This window comes from Silurus aristotelis (genome assembly GCF_946808225.1).
Source record: "Silurus aristotelis genome assembly, chromosome: 3".
Lineage (NCBI taxonomy): Eukaryota > Metazoa > Chordata > Actinopteri > Siluriformes > Siluridae > Silurus > Silurus aristotelis.
The window spans coordinates 7087329-7097093 of record NC_139576.1 but is presented as its reverse complement, the minus strand read 5'-3'; the positions used below and the strand labels follow the sequence as shown (position 1 = coordinate 7097093).

The 9765-nt window shown below is 41.1% G+C and overlaps 1 protein-coding gene across 2 annotated transcripts in view; it reads left to right on the top strand.

The window, feature by feature from the left end:
• The window catches only part of znf385b (zinc finger protein 385B), a 264689-nt gene continuing 254924 nt past the window's right edge, over positions 1–9765 (top strand). Inside the window, exon 1 of one of the 2 annotated variants that reach the window (XR_014532739.1) lies at positions 1–205. The gene's annotated coding sequence lies outside the window, so the exon portion shown is untranslated. The remainder of the gene's footprint in view (positions 206–9765) is intronic. The other variant, XM_083537057.1, reaches the window with a different exon arrangement.

The following is a 9765-nucleotide window of genomic DNA, read 5'->3' as shown; positions in this document are numbered from 1 at the left end:
CAGCAGGGACTGTGCTCGGTCATGCGGCGCGCCGCCGCTCAAACGCGCGGGCACGAGAGACCGCGCGCGTGCACCTCACCCTCACTCACAAACGCGCACTCACGCGCCGCTGAGAGAGGTTCTCTTGCGCGCGCCGTCCGACCTGCTGCAGGAAAAACCAAGCGCTGAACTTTACTACCAGAAAGCCAGCTCCTGGTCCTACAAGGTCAGTAGATGTTCCAGAACGGCAAGAAGGTTTTATTGTTATTGTTGTTTTGTGGGGGGGGGGGGGTTATTTTCTTTTTTTTTATTTTATTCCAGCGCGTGGAATGATGCACGCATGCACGCGCTGCCGGACCGTGTTTTATTACTGTAGGTGCGCGAGTTGTGCACAAGGTGCGCTAGATGGAGCACAGGTACAGTGTCGGCTGTGCAAATCGCATATTTGATAGGATGGAGGAAAAAAAAAAAATCCTTTGCTCTTGTTGTGGTCCAAATAATCCAGGCAGCTCATTATCTGAGTTAGAAAGTGTCTCACCTGTGCAAGGTGGATTTCCGGGAAGCGCGTGCATGCATCCTGACCCAGACAACACAGAAACACGTTTTAGCTCTACCATTCGAAATGCACGTGCACAATGTAATGCAATGGATTATATAAAGGCGTTGAGTGGCAGTCAGTGTGCAGGTTTGGAGCTGTACGTTGTCAGAGGAACTGCAATTCATTGGGGGGCTTCTGTTTGAAGTTTCTGAGGAGAAGCTCGTTCCAGGAGGAGAGCATGAGCAGTGATGGCAAATCTTTGGATGAGAAAGTAACTACTGCATGCTCAAGCGCTCAAGAAGTCGCCTTATGACTGATCTGCATGTTTATTGAAGAGCAGGAAGATATTCTGGAAATTCTCAGAATAGAGTTGAGTCGAAGAGGATGAGTCGTTCATTATAAATTGCGCTGCCAATGCAATATTTACAAAATCTTTATTTTATTAAAGATTACAGAGGCAGTAGTCGAATACGGGAATGGGTACGGAGGATCTGTTTCTGAGGAATACTTTGTTTTGTTGCTGTTACAGTTTGCCAAGAAAAAACAGAAAAGCATGCTGGTGGGACAAACAGTGATCTACATTGGTGGGTTTTGGGGAGACGACAGTTGTTGGGAACAATGGTGATCAGTGATTGGTCATTGGAAAAAGTAGTGGACGGTTGATTAGCTGTGGGGTACAATGTTGGATGGTGATTAGTCATTGGAAGTTAGGATGATCAGTGATTAGTCTTTGGAAGCAACAGTGATCACTGATTGGTCTTTGGAAGCAACAGTGATCACTGATTGGTCTTTGGAAGCAACAGTGATCACTGATTGGTCTTTGGAAGCAACAGTGATCACTGATTGGTCTTTGGAAGCAACAGTGATTAGTGATTGGTCTATGAAAGCAACAGTGATCAGTGATTGGTCTGTGGAAGCAATAGTGGTCATTGGTTTTTGGAAGCAACAGTGATCAGTGCTTGGTCATTGGGAAAAGTGGTGGATGGTGATTAGCTGTTGGGTACAATGTTGGATGGTGAATAGTCATTGGAAGTGAGGATGATCAGTGATTGGTCTTTGGGAACCATGTTTGAAGGTAATTAGTTGTTGGGAACAACAGTGGATAGTGATTGGTTGTCGGCACAATTGTGATCAGTGAGTAGTCATTGAGAGCAGTGGTTGATGATTAGTTATTGAAAACAATGGTGGGTGTAGAATAGTGGAAATAACGGTGGTCAGTGATCGGCCATTAGAAAGATAGGAGATTAGTGATGAGCCAATAGAAAGATAGGAGATCAGTGATTAGCCATTAGAAAGAAAGGTGATCTGTGAGTCGTCCATGGGAAAGTTGACTCGCACAAATGTAAGAAAATCTAGTGACCGTCAGTAAGTTGGCAACTCCGGGTACGAGGATGAGACCGTGAATTTCCTACAGTGGCCTGAATCGAAATCCCTATACAAGTGACAGCAAGTGAACCAGATATTAAAATAAAAATGTGTTTGTCTATATAAAGGTTAGAAAGGTTGCATTTGCACATTGACACATTGAGGCTACCGCTGCTCCACTTACCTCCTCCCACAAGGACATGTGAAATACCACACTGTATTGAACTGGATTTTTATATGGTAAGTCGATAATTCCAGGGTGGAATCAGGTGTTCTACGATAACACTGAATACACACATTCTAGACGCCATGAATGGCCAAAAGAGCCCAGAGAAAGAATTTGGAAATAACATCTGGATTTCTTAAGTGATGTGAAATTGCTGTGATTTTTCTCTTGCTTGGTAATGTTATTCCGGTTGCTTTGTTCAATTGGGCAGCAACAAAGTGAAGATTTGAGTGAGTGTGTCCTAGAAAGGTGTGTGTGTGTGTGTGTGTGTGTGTGTGTGTGTGCGCGTGTGTGTGTGTGCGCATAGATATCTTTTATTGCACCAACTATTGTGATTCCGCTCTGATGAACCACTTGTATATTCAGCAATTGTGTTCTACTTAAAATACAGCGAAACTGGAACATCTGTTTTCATTTATATCTAATGCCAAAAAAGTCCTGAAATATTTGAACGCATGTTTAAAGGTAGACGATTGACAGATACATAAATTAGAGCTTTATGACTGCATGGTGTGGCGTCGACGGTTGCTGAAATAAACTAAAATGTAAAAATAGCCACAAATGTATCTATTATTCTGAAAAAAAAAACCTACAAATGCTTCATTAATATTTCTGACCTTCACAATGACCTTGACTCTCCTCTATATATTGACACTGTGTATCTGCTGTAATGCCTGAAGAGTAAGCCCTTGCTGCCTAGTGGCTCTTCTGGTGTTCTGAAATCTCCGAGCTCGAGCTCCTGCGTGGCTGACGGAGGGTTGACACTTGCTTGTTTATTATGCAGAACGGGGTCCAGGGTAATTGTATTATTTGCGTCCTTATGCGATACATCAAAGCAGAACTCCGAGGCTCTTTGCTTATTCAGGGGAATCCATTCACACCACAGTGTCTCCTGTACTGTGAGCTGCAGTCAGCCCCTGAAATAAATTTTTGGAGCAAATTTTCCACCCGCCAACTCTGAAAGTTTTACGGAAAATGGTCCAATTATGAACAAATCCATATTATGTTGCTTTTAATTCACAATAATTAATGTTTATAAATGTCCTTTTTTTTTTTTTTTTTTTTTTTTTTGGATAATTGTTTCATGAATCTTTGAATTCATGGTGCTTTGAGTAGCATCGGACCTCTGGGATTCGATCCTGAGCTTGCATTATGGTCTACTCATGTCTTCCCCTTCTATTTTTTCCTGTCGTGGTTAGGTATTGAATCCGAGACTTCCTGTACGAGCTGCCCAGCGTTCGGTTGCATATAAATAAATAAATAATAATAATAAATGTGAGCATGAATCATTCTCAGGTGCTCACGAGTTCAGGAAGACGATGATGACATCATTAGTTTCCACAGCATACCAAGCATGAATTTAGGTGTCACCTCAAGAACTTTGTGAGAAGCGGAAAGGCGAGATCTTCTGTACTTTAGAGGAATTATGCCGTGTGCCTTACTTGACTCTGCCATATATAACATTTTTGGTGAGTTATTTTGTATTCCTCATGCACGTTTGTGATGATGCAAGATGGACCAAAATGGTTCAGAATCCGAGTTGTAGAATGCAGTTGTTGAATGAAACGTCTCAGCTGAATGACTCGCACGCTGAATGAATCCAGGGTGAACAATTGATTCAAGGACTCAGAAGAAGAGGAGAAGGCTACGCTATTCTGAAACACCCGAGAATTCTGGGGAAATCTAGTGTTTATCATTATACTGGTATCGCTCTGGTATCGCTCGGCTGCTACTCTTGGGCCCTTGAACAAGGCCCTTAACTCTCAGTTCTCCAGGGGTGCGATCATGGTTAAAAATGTAAAGAAAGCGTTTTAATGTGCAATAATGTACATGTGACAAGTAAAAGCCCCTTCCCTTCTCATAGGGAAGTGGTAGCTCAGTGGATAAGGTGTGGGACTTCTCATTGGAACGTTATGGGCTCAAATCCCAGCATCACCTAGCTGCCACTCCTGGAACCTTAAGCAAGGCCCTTAATTGCTCAGCTTTGGATAAGGGCATCTGCCAAATACTGTAATTGCAAATATTTAGAGTCTCTGAGGACTTTGTAACTGTCAGACCTACAGGTGTAAAATCTGTACAGGAGAAATTGTTCACGACCGATCACATCCTGGTTTCTAAGTAACGAGATGTGATGTACAGATATCAAAACTATAAATGGGTAGTTTTTTTTAGCATTAGTGATATGAGAGGAATAACACTTGAGGGTTTGCTGTTAAAGGAATATAATTATCTTCAGGGTGATTACTGTAACAGTTCTTACTATTTGGCTATGTTGATTATTTTTATAGCAGAATATCACTATTTTTAATTCAGTTGGACTATAATAGCTTATTAGTTATGGCTCTTGGTTACTAAACAGGTCAGGGGTTAAAGCATCAGTCTCTTCCTTACTGTTTTTTAAATGAGCTGAAACTATACAAAAAATAAAAACCCATGGAGGTTAATTGAGTCACAGGTTCATGTATATACAAGAGCAAGGCAAAGGCTTACATTGTTTCCCCTATTTTGCGTTTTTTCTTTTTTTTTTTTTGTAAATTGCTGACTGTTGGGATTATGGCCAAACTTCCCACGGACCATTGCACCTCTAGGATCCATGTCACGTGTGTCTGCATATATACTCATGTTTCATAGCACTGTTTGCTGTCTGTTTGACCTTTGTTGGTTTCCTTGTTGTGCCTGTATTCAAATTTTTTTTTTTCGTTTGTTCAATGCAAAAGTTCTGCCAATCAATGAGCACCTGAGGTCCTTTTTAAGTTTTCGATTCGATCCTACCACATGATGTTTCCACTGAAGCTTCTTCAGCTGAATGTTCTCTCTCTGGGTTACCGAATGGAATGTCGGGTGTTCAAGCCCTGCTGTAGCCAAGCTGCCACACTTGGGCCCCTGAGCAAGGCCCTTAACCCTGTGTGCGCTCCAGGGTCGGCTATGACGTCAGTTTTTTAACATCACTGGGAAATGCGCAGAAAAGAATTTCACTATGCTGTAATGTACATGTGACGAAGGCTCTTGGCTCTTTTCTGCTTCTTATTCCTCTCACAAAAACACACACTGAAGTAATAATCATAATAAGATTCGTAAATAAGTAATATAGACCGGAGCAGCATTAAGGTTAAAAGGTTTATTATACACCGAGTAGCTTTGAGTATGTAGGTTAACTGTCATGAATGATACATTAGTATTATCCACTTAGTGCTCACTTCTGACATTTGCTTTTATTGCTGCAAAATGTAATGGCGTGTGAAATATTGGAACCGTGACATTATTCTAAATCCATACTAACTCCACTTGTGTGTTTTCAATAAATATGCTTCATTCATTTACATTTATGGCATTTGGCAGACGCCCTCATACAGATCAACTTGCATTTATCTCAATGAGAGGTGCTAGCTCAGTTGTTTAGGCGTTGGACTTTAAAGCAGAAGGTCGTGAGTTCAAATCTTAACCACACCATGCTGCCACTTCTGGGCCCCTGGGCAAGGCCCTTAACCCAAAATATGCTAGGTGTATAAATGAGATAAATGTAAGTCACTCTGGAGGGACTGGTCATCTGCCAAATGCTTTTAATGTAAATCTCATTTACCTAGCTTAGCCGTTAGATGCTGGGTTTTGAACACACAACCTTCTGTTTAGAAGTCTAACACCTTAACTGTTGAAATGTCTCTTCCATTATGTATATACCACTCCTGTCAAAGGTAACTCAAAATTCATTTTAACGGCACTAATTATATTAATGCAAAAGGTTTCTGTTACATTTGTATATATAAAAAAAACAAAACATAAATCTATAAAAAGTGAAATGAAAGCCTTTAAAGTAACACACATTTATTAAAAAACTGATTTTTTTTTACTAAATATTTGTTTTACTAATGCACCAAATTTTAAATCAAGCGGCAAAATCTGCCATGATGCACACATCCGTCAAATAAAACCGTCCGTGTGGAAACAGCAAAAGTTCTGTTTAGTGTCCTGACGATTTACGTAGTTTAAAACTCCATAATGAAGTTTAAAAAATGTACAAGAATATTTTTGTCTTCATGCTCTATGTTGCGTATGGTTTTGTTAATAATTAACATGCATATGCATAAATAATTTAAATTTGTCCATGGCCATGTTGATTAGAGTATTTAAAACATTTAAAGTATTCATTTATGGTACATTTAGAACAGATTAACATATGCGATTAAGTTGCGATTAATCACGAGTTACCTCATGACAATCGTGTGAATCGCGATTCAATATTTGAATCGATTGACAGCCCTAGTATTTACATGTAATATATATTTGCCATTTGACAGAAAAATACAATTATCTCATTATTTTTGTGTCAAGGTGCTCAGGGCCCAGCAGTGGCAGCTTTGTTAATTTTAAATCACACCCTTCTAGTCAGAAGTTTACCATTTTACCCACTAAGCTACCACTCCCCGTTAATTTTACCAATTTCCACACCTCAGGATGCCGCAGAACTTAAAACGTCTTCTGTTCTCTCTTGGCAGCAGACATCTCCGATTTCTTGAACATGGAATTTTGGTTTTGTATCAGCGGTACGACCGAGCCAGGATCCGCCACTGCATGTTAATCAGAGATTTACGAGCTGTATCGCTGATTCATTCTGTTTCCGTGGGAGGCTGCTGGTGTGTGACGGTGCCACAGAGGCTATCGGGTGTCCGCTGTGTAAATAAGCTGACGGAGGGTTTGGCTGTGGCTCTACAGCGCTTGCCAGGGCAAAATTGGCTAGAGTCATGTTCATACACTGCCTGATTTATACGACGCCATAGAAACACGGGGCTGGCCGGGTTTTATTAGACACACTAAAGCGGGCTAAACGGTGGATTTGTAGCAGAGCGCGTCTTGAAATAAATCCACCATTATGATGCTCATTAAAAGCTATTAAAGGTGAAATGGATAGTCATGTTGTAAACATAGCAGAGCATTTTTCTAGTTCTTTTTGGTAATATTGCATTGTTTTGTTGGAATATTTAGCTGAATTTGAAAAGATCTGTACCACAAGTCGTCCACGGTTTCACCATGTACTGCGCTCTTAAATATTTTAAAGATGACAGCGTATCATACTATTGCCAAACAAGCACACAATTGTCTATTTCCCCGTCTACTTCCAAATTGAATTACAATTTTTCGACATACGATCTTACGATGACGATAGCAATACGACAAAATTGTACTAATACAATACGTTGGACATGTAGCTGGGATGAGCGTATCTCTCGCCCTGTGAGAGTATTTTTTTCTGTTTCAAACGGTTTCAAACAGCAATTTTAATGATAAAAGCATGTATTCCAAGCGCCAAGTATGTCTCCTGCTGCTAGTGAAAAAAAGAAGAGGAAGGTCATCAGTTTAGAGCAGTAAATGAAATTTATAAACCAGCATGAGGCAGAAAAAGCTGTCAGTCATGGCACGTGAAACCCAGATATCACACTCAATGATATCGACAAGAAACAAATAATCTAAGTGGTAAAATCATCTGCTTTAGTTCGTTCTAGTTCATCTTCAATTTACGATATTCTTGACTTGACTTGGGGTCGTCGTAACGCATCTCCCTCGTAAGTAGAGGACTTTCTGTTTCTTTTGAGGTAAAAAAGAGCTAATTTGAGCTTAAACAGTGACGCATGTCTTACTTCGTCTCCTCCCTCGACATTTACTGATGGCTACTCAAAACCATGTCAGTTTCACAGCTGTCCTCGAATAGCAGGTCGTGTATCGGCTCGAACTCATTCCCCAGTTTGAACTGATGCTTTCACAGCTCAGCTAACAGCCTTTAAGTGAATCTAGACACGGCTTGTCAGACTCCTGCAGGGTCAAATGTCAGCCCCCAGTACAAATTTCAGCTGGAGCAGCATGAAAAAAAGGTTTCCGCATTGTGTAATTTCCTGTTAATTAATTTATAAATACATGTCCATTTTGAAATTTTTAAAACTGCATTTAGTTTGTAGGGCATGTCTTTGATTGGACAGGTGTCTTTAGGTGGGACAGATGGGTGAGTCCTTAAGTGGACAGATAGGCGTGTCTTTAAGTGGGACAGGTGTTTTATTTAAGTGGAACAAATGGTTGTGTCTGAGTACAGATAGACGAGTGGAAAAGATTTGACTGCCTTTCTGTGGAATAGATGGGCATGTCTGAGTGGGACAGATAAAGATGTCTGGGTGAGAAAATAGGCGTGTCTTTTGAATAGGGCAGATGGGCGTGTCTTAGAGTGGGACAAATGGGCATATCTTTCAGTGGAACAGAGAGGCGTGTCTTTGAGTAGGACAGATTGGCGTGTCTTTGAGTAGGACAGATTGGCGTGTCTTTGAGTAGGACAGATTGGCGTGTCTTTGAGTAGGACAGATTGGGGTGTCTTTGAGTAGGGCAGACTGGCGTGTCTTTGAGCAGGACAGATTGGCGTGTCTTTGATTTGGGTAAATGGATATGTGTTTGATTGGGGCAGATGTGTGTAATGATTGGGCAGATGGGTGTGTCTTTGAGTGGGGCAAATGGGTGTATATTTTAGTGGAACAAATGGGCGTGTCTTTTGAGTAGGACTAATGGGTGTGTCTTTGATTGTGGGAGATGAGTGTCGTTGGGTGGCATAGACAGGTATATATTTGAGTCTCTTCAAGTGGTTTGTGACTGAGTGACAGATGGCGAAGGGTTTTTAGAAGTACTGATGGGTGTGGTCTGATTGGTGCAGATAGGAGTGTCGACCTCTATTAGATAGTAGATCTATTTTGTCTTGCGGTAGGTTTGTCTTGTGTTATCGATTGACGTTTCAGACAGACGATTCATGCGTGTTTATTTATTTATTTTTTTACAGGACAGATGGGCACCTATAAGTAGAACACATTTGTCCATGAGTGAGAAAAATGGAGGGATAGGTGTGTCTCTGACTGGGACAAAAGTGTGTCTTTGCATGACACAAATTTACACCTATAAGTGGGACAGTCTTGAAGTAGGACAGATTTGTGTTTGAGTGGGACGTATTGACAAATCTATAGGTGAGAGGTGGGTGTGTCTAAATGGGACAGAACGAGAAATAGCCGTGTTTTTAAGTGGGACAGAGGGGGAGATGGGGATGTCTGAGGGAGAATTTGGGTGTGATGTTGAGTGGGACAGAAAGCCCACAGTGCATCATATGTGTTTTCTGGACAGGAAATTGCATAATAATCCAAGCTGTCCTGTTTGTCTTTGCAGGATAGCCGGTGTGTTTCGCTTCCAAATATCAGGACTTTTTCTGACACACAGTACAGTTTTCTCTCCTCCCATAAAACTCTGCACCATGCTGGTGCAGGTAAGCCGTTATTGGTCTCATTCTGTCCATGATGATTTATAGCTCTCCTGGTTGAGGGGGAAAGTGATCTATGGCTTTAGGCGGAGGTTCTGCTTGAGCATCGCACCTGTAATGTTAATATAATCGTATATTTTTAGAAAAGATTATTTTGTTACCCGTGCCTCGGCGTGGAAGTATCGCAGCGGCGGGTGTTTTCGCAGCTAAATATAAACAATGTGTGTTTTTTGTTTGTTTTTACAGGCGGTGATGCATGGCGATGTTATGACACTCTGACAGCTCCATGTGAAAACGTGCCTAATATGACAGTTTCGAGTTTATTTTGGTCTCCTTTATCTCTGACGTTTCTTCACGTCATTTAACTGACTTGTTCTTCTC